A 21,871-nucleotide genomic window follows, 5' to 3' on the forward strand; every position below is an offset into this window, starting at 1 on the left:
CAGGTAAAGGCACTGGGGAGATGGCTGTCATTACATCATCAATAAATGCACAAGTTTATGTTGATATTTTGGACAATTGAAAGGATGTTTGGGGATGATGAAATCATTTTTCAAGATGATAATGCATCTTGCCATAGAGCAAAAACTGCAAAAACATTCCTTGCAAAAAGACACATAGGGTCAATGTCATGGCATAGGGTCAATGTCAATGGGCAGATCTGATTTGATGCAGGTGTTAATTTGGGGGATGAAAATTTACAGGGTGATTCCATAATTTTTTCCTCAGAATTGAGTGATTCCATATTTTTTTCCTCTGCTTGGTCTCAAAAAGTAACCGTTACTGACTGCCACAATCTTTTTTTCTTGATTTCTTATAGTGTTTCTTAAAGCCAGAAAGTTGCCATTTGAAATGACTTTAGTTTTGTGTCATGTCTGTGATCTGCTTTTTTTCTACAAAATTAAACAACTGAATGAACATCCTCTGAGGCCGGTGATTCCATAATTTTTGCCAGGGGTTGTATATCCGTAACTGTAAAGCTAACTGAGCTATAATACAGCTAGCTAAATTAAAATTAACTGAATCTATATACTAAGAGACAACTCTCTGTGTGCGTGTGTGTATATATGTGTTTGCTCGCACGCATGTCTATGCGTACGTATGTACGTGCATGCGTGCATGTGTGTGTGTGTGTGTGTGTGTGTGTGTGTGTGTGTGTGTGTGTGTGTGTGTGTGCATGTGTGTATGTGTATATGTCCCTCTCAGTTCTTTAGAATCCGGGATATGTGGGAGGTGATAGCTATGGTGGTGGAGATGAAGTTTTCATTTCAGTCTCTAAATCAAACCCACCCTGGAGCGGGTGATCAGCTAGTATACAGCTAACTGAATACCAAGGGTCCCTTGGGCAGGCACAGTACAAGTTAAGGCCCGAAGTGGCAGGCCAAGAAAAATCTCAGATAAGCTGAGATAAGCTGAAGGATAGTGAGAACAGTCATAGTCAAACCACAGACCTGCTCCAAAGACCTACAACATGATCTTGCTGCAGATAGTGTCTCTGTGCATCATTCAACTATACAGCACACTTTGCACAAGGAGATGCTGCATGACGCTGTAATGCAGAGGAAACTTTTTCTGTGTACGCACCACAAACAGAGTCATTTGAGGTATGCTAAAGCACATTTGGACAAGCCAGCTTCATTTTGGAATAAGGTGCTGTGGACTGATGAAACTAAAACTGAGTTATTGGGACATAACAATAAGCGGTGACAAAGTTGAGGTTGTGCCAGGGCTAGATGTTTCAACATGACAAAGACCCTAAACACTGCTCAAAATCTACTAAGGCATTCATGCAGAGGAACAAGTACAATGTTCTGGAATGGCCATCTCAGTCCCCAGACCTGAATATTATTGAAAATCTGTGGTGTGATTTTAAGCGAGCTGTCCATGCTCGGAAACCAACAATCCTGAGATGTTTTGTAAAGAAGAATTGTCCAAAATACCTTCAACCAGAATCCAGACACTCATTGGAAGCTATAGGAAGCATTTAGATGCTGTTATTTCTGCAAAAGGAGGATCTACTAAATATTGATGTTTTTTCTGTTGGGATGAAAACTTATGCACTTGCCTAATTTTGTTTAAATAATTATTGCACACTTTCTGTAAATCCTATAAACTTCATTTCACTTCTCAAATATCACTGTGTTTGTCTGCTATATGATATGTTTAACAGAAATTGCTGATCCAAACAACCAATGATATATAAAGAAAAACTTTTACATACAACTGTATATTACATTTTCATAACACGGTCAACCTTCACTCATTCATTGTAATCCTAACCCTAGCCATAATCTGAACACCGTCTTTGCCTCTACCCGTGTCACCCCAAATTTCATGATGCCGTCAGGTAATATTTTTGAGATACCACTATGAACATGTGTTCAATTTTGTGATGCCTTCGTGTCAGATTGCGTTGCAATAAAATATAACCTATCTGATTCTAAACCAATAGAATGCAAAGGTAACAGAATGTAAAACAACAGAATATAAATGTAACTCAGTCGAAAAATAATAGAATACAAACCAAAACAGCATATAAGACAAGAGAATATAAAGTTAACTGATTCTAAACAAATTAATACAAAACTAACAGAATTTTTAAAAACTAACTAATTAACTGAACACAGAACTGGAATAAAAACAGAGAGAATAATAAAGCTATTGGAATATAAAATCAAATATAAAGCTGACACTAAAACAACAAAATATAAATCCAACCGAATATAAATCTAACTACCTGAAAACAAAAATGGACTAAAACTAGCACACTATGAAGATACCATAATTTAAAACAGAATAAAAGATAACTGATCATTTTAAAAAATAATTTTTCAGATGGAAATCCAGTCACTCCATTTATTTAAATGAGGAAAACTGCCATTTAAGATGGGGATTTAAAGGCAAATGCATTCAAAAATGGACAGATTTCCAAAAATAAAACGGTACATTCTTTAATATTTTACACTTTGACAGTTTCCGAAGCAGTCAAGTGTGTTGACCTCAACTAAAAATGTACATTTTGTACAAACTGGGTTTTGCATCTCAACCCTTCATATAAAGTACAATGACAACAAATCTAACAAACTGAATACAAAAAACTAAGTGATTAAAGTTAACAGAATACAAAGCTGAGACAGTTGTAACGTTATTCATCTGGGATTTTATTGCACAGCAGCAGAGTGTTTGGATGAGAGCAGCTCATGAATAATGTAGTCTCACTCCTTTTTATCGTGTGACCCACCATTTGGACAAGCACTTTGGTGAGATCATATCACTGACAGATGTCCAGCACAAGGACACATTCCCGGGTCTTAACCTGCCTGAGTGTCTGCCTGCCGGCCTCTTTGCTGCACAGAGTCTGGCCTATCACATGTTACCTGGACGTGCTCTCAGTGTGAGGGGATGTTAATTGGCAGCAAGGCGCCAGTCTCTCCTCACCCCTCCTATGGCGTCAGTCAGAGCCAGGAAAGGTGGCACAAAGCCTGGCCTCAGACTACTCCAGACTCCTAGGGTCCGCGGGGAGCCAGAAGGCCGGAGTGTGGCGGCCATCCCTGAAGCATGCACCTTGCGTGAACTTCTACGCTGGAATGGAAAACCTGCCCGGAGACGAATGCAGGGAACTCAGAGTTGTTCTTTCAGGAAAAAAAATATTTACATTTTAAAAGTCAGAGTGGCTCAAAGAAAAGTGTCTTCGTGCCAGAGTTCCCTGTGACTGGAGGTCGCCCAGCATGTGCGTCTCCTGGCTCCTGTCTGCCTCCCCTGGATTGGACTCATGTCGCCTTTGCAGTGAAGGGCCACTCAGCCTGAGTGGATATTCTTCCCCACACATCTGCTATGAATTTAGCAGAGCCAAACCATTCAAAGGCTCCTTTATGGAGCCGTCAGCAGTCCTCTGACTGCTTCCCATTAACACACATGCACACACAGGTTTGGACTCATGCACGCATTTGAAGAAGCATTTTCATATATGTTGAGGTTGCCTAGCCCTGCCTCACACGTGCAACAAACACACATCTCCTAATTCCTCTGCACAACAGCTGCAGCTTTTTTTTTTTTTAGTGAATAACCAAGGGCTGCTTGTGGGCATTACACACGTTAATCTATTTATTGTTGATGACCCATCGCTGGACGTAGGCACACTCCAAAGAAACAGGATCTGTGACAACAGCAAGCTCACTGAGGAACTTTAGACATAGGCCCCATTTCTGTTTTCTTCAGGTTTCTTGTCAGTTTCAGTGATATTCCTTCAGTGTTTGATGTATTTAAATTACTAGCAGAAATACATGTTGGAAAGAATAATAATAATGCAATTTTTTTTTAATGCAGTGAACATATTATATTAGTCAGAGAATGAACTGTGCCATGGGTACTGTCATTTTTTTGTGTGAAAAACACATGTACAGCACATGTATGATCAATTTGTTTGTTTGTTTTGTTTTTTGAGCATTTCATTACAAATATGTGTACTAATATGGCTTGTTGTGTAGTTAATTCTCCAATCAAATCATCTAAGATGTATGCACATCAGTATTTATGTTGAGAGAATTTATCTTGTCATGTCATTTTACACGCTAACAGCATTTGCATTTTTAGCAGCTGTCGGCAGGGGTGTGCTGGGAACATTTTTCAGCCCGGGAGTTTCATATCCAACCGGCCCACAAACCGCCAGCGCACAGAGATAATAAGAGTTCTGCTGTGGCATTTAAATCCAGCATTTATGTGCTGACTGACTGTGTGGCTTATAATAAAAAGTAAAAGTTAGTTAGTTAAAACAAGAACGATATTGTTAACTCACCAGTGCACTACCTGGGCTTACACTGTGCGATTTTTGGCCCTTTTTCAGCCAATTTTTCACTTGTGCGAGAATTTTTTTGGATCGCGCCGAGTTTCAGCTTAATCGTGCATCCTGCGTCCTGCGTCCTGCGTCTACATGGACTAACGAGCTGCGTTTAACATCTCACGACCACCTCCCGATGGGGAATCATATGGTCGGATGAATATCAACCCTGTTTGATATTTTGGTCGGACGTCGTGACTCATGAGGGTTCCACGCTGTTGAAGCAGCTACAAGCGTCTACATGCTGATTACGTCGCACACTGTGCGTGTGCAAACACCGGAGAGAGCAAACAGTGATCTCATGTAAAGTCTTGTGTTTTTTTTAATTGCGTTCCCTCGCAATAACCTAATATCATATTAAAGTTTATGCCTGTCAGCGCACACAGTGAGTGGAATCAGGTGGGAGGAGACTGAACGTATATGCGCGCACGCACACACACACACACACACACACCCACACAGACACACAACAGGATTTACGACAGATGAGGGAATAAGTTGCTACACCTTGCGCAGCTGTAAGACTCCGTATGAAATATAGTTTATTTATACAACAGTGTAAGTACCAACACCTGTTATGGTTTGTTTTCTTTTTTTACCGTCTTCTCATGAATCATGTTGCTGTCTGCTGTGTGCGCGCGTGGCGGGCATATACGAGGTCTGTCAATAAAGTAACGGTCCTTTTTATTTTTTTCAAAAACTATATGGATTTCATTCATATGTTTTTACGTCGGACATGCTTGAACCCTCGTGCGCATGCGTGACTTTTTCCACGCCTGTCGGTGACGTCATTCGCCTGTAAGCACGCCCCCTCGTCGGATTTTCATTGTCTGGAAATGGCGGAATGAAAAGGACTTTTTTTTCCATCAGAATTTTTTCAGAAGCTGTTAGAGACAGAGGACAAGTTTGGACATGTCCAGCTCTCCACAATTTCTCTGATACTTACTGGACTGGTAAGCACTGAAAGCCGAGAGGCATGTCCAAACTCAGGGCTTTTTTTAACGTGCACTAGACCCCCTGAACATGCAGTTTAAAAGAAAAGTGTGCAGTTGTAAAAAGGATTTTGTGCAGTATTGAATTTATGCTTTTTTGCAGTAAAATGTATAGCTCTCTGACAAACTTGAAAATCAGGGCTGCAAAATTGATCTTTATTCCAGGAAAGAAAACTATTACAATCAATGTAGTGCATACAGTAGGCCTACAAAATCAGAACGTACTCTAAAACCCATTGCACATGATGGTTTCCTTGCGCACCAGTAGCATGCTCACCATGTATGCAACCCCTTTCTGCTACCCAGTAGTAAGTCGCTACACACAGAACATTTTCCTGCTACTTGTCAACCCCATGGCCCCATTAGGCCCTGACACTGATACTAAACCAGGCCACATGGCTGGAATGTAGGACAGGTCAAATTCCCTATATCCTGTTGGTCATAAGTAAGTCAGGTCCCTACGATTCGTTAGTCACTACACACGGACTGTGAGTATGGTCACCGTGCATGGAAAATCTAGCACTGCTAGATATCCTGCGCATGGTGAGCAAGCCATACAATCCTGTCCTTAACCACTACACATGAAGAGAACGAGTAGCTGAAAGGGGTTACTCACGGTGAGTATGTTCACCATGCGCAAGAAAATCTCTCATTAAGAAATGCAAAATACAAGAGATAATATATCATGAACTTCAAAAGGCACGTTTTTTTGAGGGGCCAGCCATTTCAGGGTTAGAACCTTCCCGTTTATTGGCCTTGCTTACTTCTGCAAACACCCCAGAGAAGTAAGGCTGAAGACGAACTTTTGGTCTGTCTCTGTGGCAGCGTGACTTTGTCTGAAGCCATGATGAAACGGCTGGTCTTGGATCCCACTCTTCTATGTCCACCATATTGTGATGCACATAAAGGTATAAATTCTCGGTTTCAACAGACATACTCATTCTGTCATCTGATTTCAGCACATTACTGGAGCTAATGATATGTTCAACATCTGCAGAGTGAGGCTTGGCTGCAAGTATACGGGCTAAAGCCACCAACAGATTATGGAAACTTCCTTCAGATCCAGCAAGTTTCTTAACCAACTCAGACAAGCTTAAAGAAGCCAACGTGCCACTGGTCAAATCTGAATTCACTGCATCCCGATATTCCAAATCCAATTCCATGAGGTCAAGGTCTGGGCAGATCTGTGTGTGGATTGCCTGGAGATAAGCACCATTAGATCTCCATCAGCATCAAACCGTTGGTCCAAAAAGTTTGTGACAGCCTCTATGACTTCATGCCGTACAGTAGCGGTATCCCACTGGTCTGTGACATACAAGTGATGGCCTCTTCTTTGCCTGATGTGGTCAGTCAGCTCAATCCCTTTCAGAGAGAATCCATTTTCATCACTAATAATTTGGCCTTTCAGGGCTGCCACCCAACCACCAAGCAGATCATTGACTTCCAAGTTTGCTAAGTTAGTTTTCACAAGTTGAATTTGTTCATGTAGATTTATTACTGTTACATCATCAGCTTGAATTCTTTGTTGAAATCGGGAGAAAACTGACAGTATATCAGCAATATATGCCAAGAATTCCAGGTTTTGCTTGCTTGTTAAGAAAGTCAGAATACCTTTAGCTTGTACATCTCTTGCTGGAGCACTCTTGAAGTACAAGACAAGTGCGTTCCATGAGACCAAAACGGACTGGAGCATGGAATTGGTGAACTGAGTCCATCTAACCTCAAACATACGAGGCAGAGATAGGTATTCAAGGTTATTTTCAGATGCAATATCTTTCAGTTCCCTTGTACGCAGCCCTGATGTATGGAAGTAGGAGGACATGCCTGCAAGCTTTTGCAGGAGGTGGCTAACCTCTTCAATACTGTCAGTTACAGATTTCCATGCCAGCTGGGACCTATGCACTGCACACCAAATCTTCATGGTTGGAATATTGGACTGTACTGCCTCATCAAATTGTGCCCATAAGCCATTCTTTTCGCCAGTGTTGACACTGGCTCCATCAGTTACAATTGAAGAAACACTTCTCAGCAGAGGCATTGCATCATCACCAATAGTTTTTTGGCAAGCTCTTACTACAGCATCATACACTCCACTGGCCCCTCTGGCAGTAGGCTCTTCAGCACCAAGAAATACTAAGTCTTCTTCACCATCTTCACCAACAAGTTTTGCCAAAACTTAGATTTTGTCAATTTGTGTTCGGTCGACAGATCCATCACAGCGCAGTGACACTGCCAGTGACTTCTCGATTCTTTCCAAGAGGTGAGCTCTGTCAACTTTGATAATTTCTTCCAAGAACTCATGATGGGATGCAGGTGAGACATATTGAAGGTCTTCACTCAATTTGCTTCCTGTCAGATCGTGCGACTTATCATTGAATCTGAAGGCTTGTGCTTTTTTGCTCACAACTATCCACATTGGGAATGAGTATGCTGACAGGGTAAGTCGCTTGGCATCAGCATAAACGTGTCAACAAGCCTCCTATTTTGTTGGCTAATTCTTCATTAGCTTTTGAAACTGCCATTCCCATTGGTGTTTGTTCTAGTATCTCTGTTTTCAATAAACTGGAATGTCTTTTTTGGCTTACAACAGCTTGATGGAGATCAGATTCAAAATGGTTAGTGACTGTTGCTTCTCTGTACACAGCACCCTCCTCCAAAACAATATTAGGCAGTTTGCCTTTCCAGGTGTGTTTCTTTACTGTGTCCAAATCATCATGACACACATTACATCTCACAAAATGTCTGCCATTTCTATGCATGTGTGTCAGCTTATTCCAGTGTGAGTTTTCCTTTATTGTGTCTTGTTTTGAGGTAGTCGTACTTTCTTTTTCTTTGGGCTCCAGTACGACAGCAAGAATGCTCTCATTCATCATGCTCTGGTTCTGCAGCTTCTGTTAAAGCCCTTTCACTCTTTTGTAGCTCATTTTCTGCATCTTTGTTGCTGTCTGTTACTTGATTCTGCAACCATCTATTCATGAATGCTCGTTGACTATCTTTACTGGCCATGATTTGGGTACAAATTACATCAGTGGGCAAATCTGCAAGGTGAGAGAAATGGAGAGGGTTTTTTTTCCTTACAATTTCCAATCATGTGGAAGTCCATTTAAAATCCTCTGTTTAAATTTAATTTGTGCAGACTCACACTTAAGCAGTTAAGCTTGCTTTTGTGTGCAGGTTGCACAACTAATTAGCATAAGCCAAAACATCTTACTGATGATCTTAGCCTCAATAGCCTGGCAGATATTACAGGCCTATGGTATAATAGTCTAGCTATAATATTCATGTTTAATGTTATTCATGTAGTACTACTTACATATAGAGCCTTCAAGGCAGGTGTATGAAACAGTCAGTCATGTCCTGAAGGGCAGTGAAGGCTGAATTCTTGTGGCATTGAGGACAGTTTTGTGTGAATGAGGTAATTCAGTATGTTATCATTGTGTCTTGCTGCCTGAGATGAAGAAAGGAAGTTGAGGAAAAGAAACTGCCCCCTGCAGGAGACCCTGCTACCTCTAGCTACCCCTGGTGGTAAATTAGCAACTAAAGCTACATGCCTTAGTGTAGGTGTTTCTTGGTGGTCTTTTCCTAATAAACATGTATCCCTTGTAAAAGGGTTCTGATATTTACATTATAAAACCAGCAATCATATCCAATTATGATTTATCTCTCTGGCAGAGTAGGGTCAGGCTGAAGTAGGGAAGGCTGAAGGTGTACAGCCCCGGCCCCATGACAGTGACCAGTCACCAGTGTCCTCACACCTCACTATCACTGTAGGCAAAGGCCCCATCACCCTGGAAAATTCTCATTTGGTGCCAAATTTCCATAAATGTGCAGTTGTAAAAAATCCTTAAAAAAAGCCCTGTCCAAACTTGTCCTCTGACACGCCGAAATGGAGGTGTTCCTTTGTCTCGCTTCCACAGCGAATCGGTCTTTACGCGCGAAGCCTCCGCGCGGCTTTCCATGACAAAATCTCTTCTTAAAAGTGAAATCTGCCGGAAAATGGCTGATGTCCAGCTCTTGTGATAACCAGAGAAAGAGCACACGACGGTCTCATATCCACAGAGCCATCCGTTTAGAAATGGTCTGGTGGCTTGTGCCGCGTCGTCGCAGCTCGGAGCTTTAAGGGGTCCTTAAAGCTGTAGTAACAGTCCTTATTCTCTGTGAAGCCCATAAAATTTTCACCGAAAGCCAGATAAATTTTTCGAATGGTTTCCAGGTGCCTGTCTCTAACAGCTTCTGAAAAAATTCTGATGGAAAAAAAGTCCTTTTCATTCCGCCATTTCCAGACAATAAAAATCCGACGAGGGGGCGGGACCACTCCTTCCCAAGGCGTGCTCACAGGCAAATGACGTCACCGACAGGCGTGGAAAAACTCACGCATGTGCACGAGGGTTCAAGCATGTCTGACGTAAAAACATATGAATGAAATCCATATAGTTTTTGAAAAAAATAAAAAGGACCGTTACTTTATTGACAGACCTCGTACGTTCAGTCTCCCCACCTGATTTCACTCACTGTGCGCGCTGATAGGCATGAAATACATTTTTTTTTTAAAAGAAACGCGACCCCGACGTGTGATTTTTAAACGTACAATGTGAGCAGTCAGAACGCATCAGAGCATCAGGCTGTACAGCGTGAGAACATGAATCATGCGCTCTGAACTTTTAAACCCTGCGGTTTTGTCGTACAGTTTGAGCTGGAGCCAAGTACAATGATTGAAAATATCGTACAGTGTCTGCCCAGCCAAGTCAGTGAAGTCTGTAAGTAGCTGGAAGAGGTGGTACTGTACTACAAATGTTGATACGGCTGACATCCTGGCATCAACAGGCACGTAGCCTGTTATGCCTGGCCCTATTTACCATTTCCCTCTTCGCTCTGTCTTCTTGAAAAAATATCTGTGAGCTTTGCACACTTGGCAAACTCCAAAGCTTCAAATCTTTTTCTTAATCTAGCTGTTTCAGCTCCACCTGGCTTTTTTCTGTCCATCTTTTCACTCACAGGTTCACTCCTCCTATACTTGCTAGTAGCGCAAGTCCCATCTGGGCGCACAGTGCTTGATTGGACTGAACTAACTGTAATGAATACATAGGGGTGTTAAACATGTAATGGTATGTCCTTACCTTAGGCTTTAGAAAAGATAACAGCGTTGCAAAAGAAGCAGTCTTAAATTATTTTCTTGTGAATTTTCATGATTGTAAAACATTTATAACACTATACTATAACACTGTCTTGCTGTGTAGCCTAACAGTTAGTCGTCATATATGTATGCATATATTAACACCCCTCACAACGGCCCCAGGTTGGACCAGCCCACAGGGAAAACTCCTGACTCTCCCAATTACCCAGCATGTGGTAGGCTGTCGGTAGCATGATGAATTTAGGTCTAGTTAATCCACAATTACTGAGGAAATAAGCAGTTTAGAATTTGTAATGGCCACACCAAAGCAAAACTATCGTGAGAACCACCGCTCAGCCCCCAAAAATATGATTTAATAAACACCTGAACCAAGATTAGCCTGTTAGCAGAGCTTGCTGCTAAATTTTAGGATGAGAGCATGTTCAGGTTTCATTTTTCTTGCCCAGGGCATTCATGGTGTCACCCATTCTCCATCTCTTTGCCCATATAAGGGTTGACCCTGCGGGCGCACACACACACACACACACACACACACACACACACACACACACACAGAGACGTTAGACACTTTAAATATTAGATGTACTGATCACTAGAGGTGGGCGGATCGATCCTAATATCGATAATATCGATACCAGCGCTGATATTGATATTGAACAATCCTTGTGTAAAAAGATCGATACTCAAGTTTTTTTCTTTCCCGCACACACTGACTGCTGCGCACGCAGATTCATCAAAGTCTACTCTCTGTAAGAGCAGTGCTGCACTATGTCACACAACACGGGGCAGTGCACCCTTTTATTGTGGTTTGTCAGCCCTCTACCTCAGGAGATTTTGTTTTAAGTTGTGTTGAGTGATTTTTTTTAAACAAAAATGTTGATTGTGATAAAGTATTTTATTGTCACGTGCAATGATTAGCAAAATTCTATCCTAGGTCTTTTGGATCCTTTGGAGCTATGAAGCTTAAATATGAAAAAGTATCGGTATCGATATCGACAATACTGGGCCTGTATTTACTCGGTATCGGATCAGAGTGTGTAGTGATTTACCCTCTAGAATGTACTTTGCCTCATTTAATACTGTGATACTTTTAGAAACTTTCTTTTGGATATGTTGAATATGTGCTTTCCAGTTAATTCTATCATCAATAATCACACCTAACAACTTATTCACCTTGACACAATCTGTATTTACCCCAAGCATATTTAACTGTATTTGTACATCCTGTTTATAATTTCCAAATAACATCATTTTAGTTTTAGACCAATTTCATGACAGTTTGTTCATGTCAAACCAATTCTCAACTTTATTATTTCAGTTCTCAAATCAAACAATCAAACAATAATTGCTGCAAATTCTCTCCAGAACTAAACAGGTTTGTGTCATCAGCAAAGAGAACTGTTTACACACATTGGAAACTTTACATAAATCATTAATATATAAAACAAATGATTTTGATCCCAGCACAGAATCCTGGGGAACCCCGCAAATGATGTCCAGATATGCAGTACAGCAGTCCCCGATTTTAACAAACTGCTTCCTGTTTTGCAAATAACTTTTAATCCAATTCAGAGCCACTTCTCTAATCCCATAAAGTTCCAACTTTTGAAATAATATGTTATGACTGATTGTGTTGAAAGCCTTTCTGAAGTCAGTGTATAGACCTATTACTAATTCCCTTTGGTCCACATGTTTATTGATCTCTTCGATTGCATTGGAAACCAGAACTACCACAAAAGACTCCAAGCTGTCATTGATATTAAAGGGGCAATACACAGTATTAAGAACAGGGGTATGTAAACTTTGGATCAGGGTCATTTGGGTAGTTCTATAGTCATTTTGATTTAAAAAGAGGAAACAGTTGTTTGACGATAAATGGCTTCACCCAACCACTAACCATGAGTGAAAAAAAAGTTTTTGTGTTGTCATTCACATTCTCTTAAAAATGTCCAAAAAAAAAAAGAGAGCAAAAATTCTGCCAGGGTATGTAAACTTTTGAGCACAACTGTACATATGTACATATTTATGGTGTGTATGGCACAGACTTATAAATTGTGTGAAGCTTCATCAAATCTTTGTATGACATGTACAAACATATGTCTGAATCAGTATCTTAAATGTGTTTAATCACTTTGCTCACTCATTTGATTGTGATTAGTTATTAGTGATTAGTACCTCCACAGTACGTATGGAGTGTGCAACAGTCAATATGTACAGTTTATGTAAAAGTTGGGCACCCTAATGATTTCCATGATTTTCCTTTATAAATCATTGGTTGTTTGGATCAGCAATTTCAGTTAAATATATCATATAGCAGACAAACACAGTGATATTTGAAAAGTGAAATGAAGTTTATATGATTTATAGAAAAAAAATACATCAATATTTAGTAGATCCTCCTTTTGCAGAAATAACAGCCTCTAAACGTTTCCTATAGCTTCCAGTGAGAGTCTGGATTCTGGCTGAAGGTATTTTGGACCATTCTTCTTTAAAAATCATCTCCAGTTCAGTCAGGTTTGTTGGTTTCTAAGCATGGACAGCCCGCTTAAAATCACACCACAGATTTTTAATAATATTCAGGTCTGGGGACTGAGATGGCCTTTCCAGAATGTTGTACTTGTTCCTCTGCATGAATGCCTTAGTAGATTTTGAGCAGTGTTTAGGCTCGTTGTCATGTGTTGAAAGATCCGGCCCCGGCACAACTTCAACTTTGTCACTGATTCTTGAACATTGTTCTCAAGAATCTGCTGGTATTGACTGGAATCCATGTGACCCTCACCTTTAACAAGATTCCCAGTACCTGCACTGGCCACACAGCCCCACAGCATGATGGAACCACCTCCAAATTTTACTGTAGGTAGCAAGTGTTTTTCTTGGAATGTTGTGTTGTTTTTCAGCCATGCATACCGCCCATTGTTATGTCCAAATAACTCCATTTTAGTTTCATCAGTCCACAACACCTTATTCCAAAATGAAGCTGGCTTGTTCAAATGTGCTTTAGCATACCTCAAGCGACTCTGTGGAGTGTACGCAGAAAAGTCTTCCTCTGCATTACAGCATCATACAGCATCTCTTTGTGCAAAGTGCGCTGTATAGTTGAACGATGCACAGAGACACTATCTACAGCAAGATCATGTTGTAGGTCTTTGGAGCAGGTCTGTGGGTTGACTATGACTGTTCTCACCATCCTTTGCTTCAGCTTATCTGAGATTTTTCTTGGCCTGCCACTTCGGGCCTTAACTAGTACTGTGCCTGTGGTCAGGTCATTTGAGAGTTGTTTAGAGGCTCCCATGTTGACACTCATTAGAAGAGATACAAAGAGGAGAACCATTTGCAAATGGCCACCTTAAATGCCCTTTCTCATGATTGGATTCACCTGTGTAAGGAGGTCAAAGGTCAATGAGCTTACCAAACTAATTTTGTGTTCCAATAATTAGTGCTAAATGTATTCAAATCAATAAAATGACAAGGGTGCCCAAATTTATTCACCTGCTTAATTTTGTTTAAATAATTATTGCACATTTTCTGTAAATACTAGAAACTTCATTTCACTTCTCAAACATCAGTGTGTTCATCTGCTACATGATGTATTTAACTGCAATTTCTGATCCAGACAACCAATGATTTATAAAGGAAAATCATGAAAATTATCAGGAGTGCCCAAACTTAAACTGTAACTTTACATACAAAATATGGGATATAGAGTCAAGAGTGTTTATTGTTATATGCACAGTGAAAACACAGTGTTGCAACATACAATGAAATTCATACTTTGCTGGTCCTCCATGAAACACTACTATTAAGAACATAAAAAGTAAGTCCCTTTGGCTACTCCCTTGTTTGCACTCAGGGTCGCCACAGCAAATCCAAGATGGATCTGCATGTTGAATTCCCACAGGTTTTACGCCGGATGCCCTTCCTGACGCAACTCCACATTACATGGAGAAATGTGGCAGGGGTGGGATTTGAACCCGGAGCCTTCTGAACTAAACTGAGAGGAGCAAGATGGCAGCATAGAGAGTGGTTGACTTTTCTGAGCTCCACACCACACTTATATTTTCTACATTCTTCCACCAAATTTAGAATTCATGATAATTCTATTGAGGCTTTTCAGGTTTCAAATCCCGGAAAACTTCAGAGAGGTCGCTGCGCTGCGAGATCTCAGTAGCATTGAGAACTGCATTGAGACGCTCTGATCACGCTTCACTTTAACCGCTACACACGGACAACACAATTAACATCGCAACATAAAACTATTTTTATATTGTGCCTAAAACTCTCGTGAATATATTCTCTGGGTTTTTAGATGTTGTTATTGTGTTTGTTTTATGTAAACATGTGAGAATCACAGGCTGTCTCTCCGTTATTTTCAATGAGAGCTGCTATGAGCTCCACTCGCTTCCTGTTCATGTCGTTCCGGGGGAAAGTGAAGTTTGCTCTTTAACGTCTTGATTATTGTTCTTTACAACACTGTTTGTCCTCTTTGTTCCAGACTAATATATATAATATGTTTGAAATTCGGTTTGCGCTTATTAAATTCCACGCAGATTAAACGTAGCAGACACGGATTATTTGTTATAATTGTTTTAGCAAGTTTTCAGGGTATCATGCAGCCGTCTCTTATTAACGTGACGAAAAGCATAAAAAAATGACATTTTTGTAGTATAATATTCATTTACAATTGTCATTGTGTGGATTCTCTATGTTGTTTTGACTGCAGCGACTCTCTGGCACGCAAGGGATTATGGGATACGTGAAAACCCCGAATTTCGGGCATTCTAATATGAGCATCATGAGTATTTTTTGAGATGCCAGGACAAGATGCCACCAAAAGATAGTAGAAAGTCAAACAAGACGAGCAGACCAGAAACTATTGCTAGTGCTAGCTTGCCCGACTTTTCCCCAGTGGAAGAGGAGCAGCAGCAACCGCTAACAGCTAGCACCAAGGATGCACTCGACCTGGTTTTTCGTCAAACTATTCAGGAAATAACAGCAAACTTATCCAGGGTGAGAAGCTGGGACCATTATCCCAAATGCTACAGGCCCGGGCTCAGCAGCTGAAAAAAATCAAGGAGAGAACCGCTGAGGCAGAGAACAGGATTTCTGTGGCTGAACATACTTCTGAGATGGCAGAGAGGTGGACCCAGGTGCTTGAGACCCAAATACAAAGCACAGAGTTGGTTACCCAGCCTGCTCGAGCTGGAGGCGAAAGCTGGCCGTATGAAAATTGAAAGAGCTCACCACACACTAGCACCAAAACCGGGACTGAACCAGCGGCCGCGACCCGTCCTAATTAGGTTCTACAACTCCGCTGACAAACAGAGGGTGCTGGACACCGCAAGACGCAGTGGGACCGTAAGGTACCAGGAGTCAAACATCATGTTTTACCAGGATCTGTCAGCCGCAGTTCTGGGCAAATGGAAAGGTTTCGATGATGTGAAGAAACAGCTGCGGTATATTGGAGCAAAATAGATGATCCTTTACCCGGCCACGCTGAAAATAATCCATGGTGGGGAAATCAGGAGCTTTGACTCCCCTGCTAAAACCACGGCTTTTGTTGACACTCTCAGATGATCTACACGTGAGCCACCAGCCAATTTATGTCTGTGGGCAGGTTACCTATCTGGAGGACAATGTTGTTCTGAACAAAGTTTGTCTATGAGCGGATTATTTATATATGTGAACAAACTGAATAATTTCAAACATTAATCTCTGCCCTATTTTCTACTTTTATGGTGTTCGTGGGCTAAACATGTTGGTCAATGATATGTCTATATATATATATATATATATATATATATATATATATATATATATATATATATATGTGTGTGTGTGTGTGTGTGTGTGTGTGTGTGTGTGTGTGCGTGTGTTTTCTTTGTACATCTCTTTTATCAATCAATTCAATCAAACAATTTTATTTATATAGCGCCAAATCACAACAAACAGTTGCCCCAAGGCGCTTTATATTGTAAGGCAAGGCCATACAATAATTACGTAAAAACCCCAACGGTCAAAACGACCCCCTGTGAGCAAGCACTTGGCTTATTACTTATTTGTAATGTGTGTTTGTTTTTTGTCTCTAAGCTGGGTTACAATCAGGTACAAAATCAAGGTGGACATTTTAATACATTTTGGAGCTTAAACCTTTTTAGTAAAAATGGTTATGACCTGTGACACATTGAGATTATGCACGTGGAATATTAAGGGAAGCCACTCACCCATCAAACGGAAAAATAGTTATCTTTAAAAAAGGAAAGGGTGGACATCGCATTTAAAGATGCAACAGTGTGGCTTTGATCAAGTTTACTTCTCATCCTTTACCACTAAAAGCAGAGGGGTGGCAATACTCATTAGGAAAAATTTACCGGTCAAAGTGTTAAAATGTATTAAAGATAAGTATGGACGGTTTGTAATTATTGCAGCCTCTTTACATGGAGAGGACTTTGCTCTCTTAAATGTTTACTGTCCTCCATGCCATCCCCTAAATTTTTGACAGAGGCATTTACCCAGTTATCAGGTCTTGTGGGGGGAAACACTATTGTAGGAGGTGATTTTATTTTCCTTATGAATCCTTTGATGGATAGATTTCCTTTAAGTACCTTAGCCCCATCAAAACAGTCCAAACAAATCGCTGGCCTTTGTCAGAACTTTGGATATGTGGATATTTGAAGATCGCTTCATCCTTCGGATAATGAATTCCACACCAGTTAATTGAAGGAAATTATTGCTATTCGCTCTATGTTAGACTCCCTACTAACAAAGAAAGCAGGGGAAAAATTAAGATATGCAAAACAAAGATTATTTGAACATGGGGACAAACCAGGGACATATTTAGCCAACTTAACTAAAAAGCGAAGGGCTTCTCAAGTTATTGAGTCAATTCTAGATGGGTCAGGGACTTGCTCCTCTGATTCTAAATTAATTAATGACACGTTCGGGAATTTTTATACAAAATTATATGTCAGAAAAAGCTAGTATTGCTAAAATATTAATAGAAGCTTTCTTTTCTGAGTTTGATCTCTAACTATATCACAAGATCAGAAATCTAAATTAAATGCCCCGATGTCAGCGGCTGAATTGCGTGAGGCCATTTAATTTCTTCAAATAGGCAAAGCACCAGGCAGTGATGGTCTCGGTAACAAGTTAAAGAATTTCAGTGTCTTTCATTAGAGCCTATGATGAATATGTTCAACCACTCCTTTGAGTGTGGCACTCTCCCACCTTCATTAACCCTATAATGCCAAGTGTATCATATTTGATACAGGATTTTCTGAGATGTCCGCTTCATCAGTGTGATATTTTCTCCCCAAAAAACCCATCGTATACAATGAGATACTTGTAGTGCACAGACAAACCACCAGATGTCAGTATCTTATGCATCAGAGGGCCTTCAGATGAGACATTCTTAATGGCTGCCTGAAACAAGTGATCCACAGTAATTTCCCTAAGAAAATGCAGCATTTTATAGGTTTCAAATGTTATGCTTGCTCTGGATTTAAAATGGATGTTTTTATGCTAGAACGCCCAATGTAGCAAATATGATACAAATAAAAACTCATATATGCAAAAAGGTTTTTGTTTTTTTGTTTTGTTTTGTTTTTTTGTTTGTTTGTTTGTTTTGGTGGATTTGTTAAAAGGTCCAATAAAGACTCTTGTTTAAAAAAATTAGAATTTTCTGACAATTATTTCACAGGGTGGGCTTTATAGGGTTAAGGGTTATTCAGTATTAAGTAATAAATAAAATATTTATATGTGGGGATTATAATATAGATTTGATTAACCTAAATAATCACAAACCAACTGATGAATATATTAATAGGATGTACAGTATGAGCCCCTATCCAACTATCACCAAACCCAGTAGAATAACATCTCACAGCGCTACGCTCATTGATAATATCTTCACAAACAATATGGAGTGTACAAATACTTGTGGTCTGCTGATTTGTGACATTAGTAACCATTTACCTGTCTTTATAGTACATGATGACAACTTTAGCACCTGTAAGGCACCCCAAAACCTATATACAAACGAATAAAAATTGATAAAACTATTAATGCTCTTCATCAAAATCGGCTAGAGCAAGACTGGAACACTGTGTATAGTGAAAGTGATGCGGATGTTTCATTTAATAATTTTTTAGAAATCTTTACTGCAATATATAATAAATGCTGTCCAATTCACCAAATTAGTAAAAACAATAGAGTAATAAAATGTCCATGGATGACAAATGGATTGCAAAATGCTTGTAAAAAGAAAAACAATTTATACAGAGAATTTGTTAGATTAAGGAATGTAGAATCTGAACATAGATATAAAAGCTATAAAAATAAATTGACTGAAATTAAGAGAACTAGCAAGAAATTATATTATACCAATTTATTACATAATAATAAAAATGACATTAAAAAGGTTTGGGGAATTTTGAATAGTGTTATCAAAGGACACAAAAATAATTATTCATATCCTGACTATATTATTGATAATAACGGTGATAATTATAATATGTGCGATGTTGTTAATAAATTTAATAGTTTTTTTTTTGTAAATGTTGGGCCAGACTTAGCGAGTAAAATTTCTACGGGTATGGATAATCAACTTGACAACGCAACTTGACAGTTGAATACAATTTCAAGTACAATGTTCCTGTCTGGAGTGACTAAGAATTTCCAAACAAAATGAAAATAGCTAAAGTAATACCTCTCTATAAAAACAGAAACAAACACATCTTCACCAACTACAGACCGGTCTCTCTACTCCCTCAGTTTTCTAAAATATTAGAGAAACTCTTCAATAAAAGACTACAGAATTGTATAGAGAAACACAATATAATTGATGAAAGTTAATATGGTTTTAGGTCTGGAAGGTCGACATCAATGGCAATAATTGAAGCAGTTGAGAAAATCACAAATCAATTAGATAAAAAGAAATACGCAGCTGGGATTTTCATTGACTTAAAAAAAGCTTTTGACACTATCAACCTTGGAATTTTAGTCAAAAAGCTGGAGAGATATGGCATTAGGGGAGTGGCTTTGAGTTGGATTCAAAGCTATCTAACAGAAAGTTTGTGACAGTTTGTGAAGGTGGGTGAATTTGAGTCTGGATATTTGAACATAGCATGTGGAGTCCCACAAGGTTCTGTATTGGGTCCGGTTCTATTTAATCTCTATATAAATGATATATTTGGTGTCTCAAAGTTATTAAAATTAATTTTGTTTGCTGATGATACAAATATATTCTACTCTAATGACAGTTATCATGACCTAATACTTACTATAAATAATGAATTATATAAATTAAAATTATGGATGGATATTAATAAACGTTCACTAAATTTAAATAAAACCAAAGTCATGTTCTTTGGACACTATAAGGAAGACTTAAACCAAAAAATAAATATAGACGATGTTGATATAGATACTGTGTCAGAAATAAAATTTTTAGGCGTTATTATAGACAGCAAATTGAGCTGGAAATCACACATCAGACACATACAATCCAAAGTATCTAAAAGTGTCTCAGTTATTAATAAAGCAAAGCATTTCTTGGATTATAATTCACTGTATTTATTGTATTGCTCATTAGTGTTGCCTTACTTATCATATTGTATTGAGATCTGAGGCAACAACTATAAAAGTTCACTACAATCCCTCTTCATCCTCCAGAAACGGGCAGTGAGAGTCATACATAAAGTAGGATTTTATCATATTGTATCATATTGTATCGTGATCTGGGGCAACAACTATAAAAGTTCACTACAATCCCTCTTCATCCTCCAGAAACGGGCAGTGAGAGTCATACATAAAGTAGGATTTTATGATCACACTAATAATTTATTCTTGCAGTCCAAATTGTTAAAATTTTATGATTTAGTTAATTTTTATACAGCACAACTTCTATATAAAGCAAGTAAAAGCATGTTACCTGCAAATGTTCAAAAGCTCTTCACAACCAGAGAAGGAGGTTATAACCTGAGGGGCTGTGGTAACTTTAAGGTCCATCCTGTAAGGACCACAAGGAAAAGTTTGTGTGTGTCTGTGTGTGGTGTTAAACTTTGGAACCAACTGGGGCTACAACTTAGGCAGTGTTCAAATATCCATCACTTTAAATCAAAATATAAGGAAATGGTTTGGTCACACTATATGGGTGTTGCTAGGGGATGGGAGGGGTGAGTGCAATATAATATAATATAGTATAATATAAGACAGTATAATATAATACAGTAAGAATATAATATAGTAGAATATAGTAATAGCATAATATAATAAAATGTGATATTAAATAGTATAATGTATGACTAATATATATATATATATATATATATATATATATGATACTAATCATATAATCAAATATAATGATATGAATATAATACATAGTAGTTTAATAATTAACGTGTGTGTATGTCTTGTCTGTCATCTGTCACTCTGCCTGTACCAAGTACCAACAATCTATGACATCCACACTCTGCAGGATTTAAGAGTAATGGTACTTCAGTAGTGTCTCGGCCTTGAGAGACCATCCATTTGTAAGCCCTGACATATCAATGTAACATGACATATTAATGCAACGACCTCATACCTTTACCAGGTCTAGTGGGCAGTGACATCTCAGGGCATCTCGTGATATGACCTCACAAAAGCCCTGTGTTTTTGATGCACTCAACACAAACACTTCACACCACACATAGTTAATAATGACAATAACAATTTTAATAAATAAATAATAATAATAATAATATAAAGTTAATGATAATAAGTTAAAAATGATGGTACGTGGCTCTGGAGTGTTTGTTTTGTCCTTTGTGTGTTGTCTGTTGTCCATACTGCCTCATGTGTTAATTATTATCTACAGTGTTTTACGACTATTATTATCATTAGTATTATTAGTCATTATTATATTATATATGTGTGTATGCATGCAAGTAATATTATTTTATGAATTAAATGCATATAGATAGGTATACTTATATATTTTGTAGATATGAAATTAGTTATTTAATGAATTATAGTTATTAAATATAAAAATATAAACTGAATTACAATTAACTGTATAATTATATATATATTTAAATTGAATACTTGTGTGTACGGATGTGTATACATATAAGTAGTTATGTATATATATATATATATATATATATATATATATATATATATATTGTTATGTGTCGGACGCAGTCGGAGCACCGACCAGCGTTTGACATTAGGACCCAGCATAAAGGAAACAGAGCACGGTTCAAAGGATAACAGAATTTAATGACATAACAGTGAGTGCTCAATTAATAACAAATAAGTGCGCGGTCTGGCGAGGTGGAAAAACGGTGCGCTCCCAGCAGCACAAACGG

At 38.8% G+C, this 21,871-nt stretch overlaps 1 long non-coding RNA gene across 1 annotated transcript; it reads right to left on the reverse strand.

The window, feature by feature from the left end:
- Positions 1-549: 549 nt before the first annotated feature.
- Positions 550-21,599, reverse strand: LOC117508406. Its single transcript, XR_004560080.1, has 3 exons — positions 21,078-21,599; positions 10,609-10,611; positions 550-561 (listed from the first exon to the last, which is right to left on the reverse strand). It is a non-coding gene; the product is annotated as an uncharacterized LOC117508406 (long non-coding RNA).
- Positions 21,600-21,871: the final 272 nt, after the last annotated feature.

Source organism: Thalassophryne amazonica, chromosome 4, assembly GCF_902500255.1.
Source record: "Thalassophryne amazonica chromosome 4, fThaAma1.1, whole genome shotgun sequence".
Classification (NCBI taxonomy): Eukaryota; Metazoa; Chordata; class Actinopteri; order Batrachoidiformes; family Batrachoididae; genus Thalassophryne; species Thalassophryne amazonica.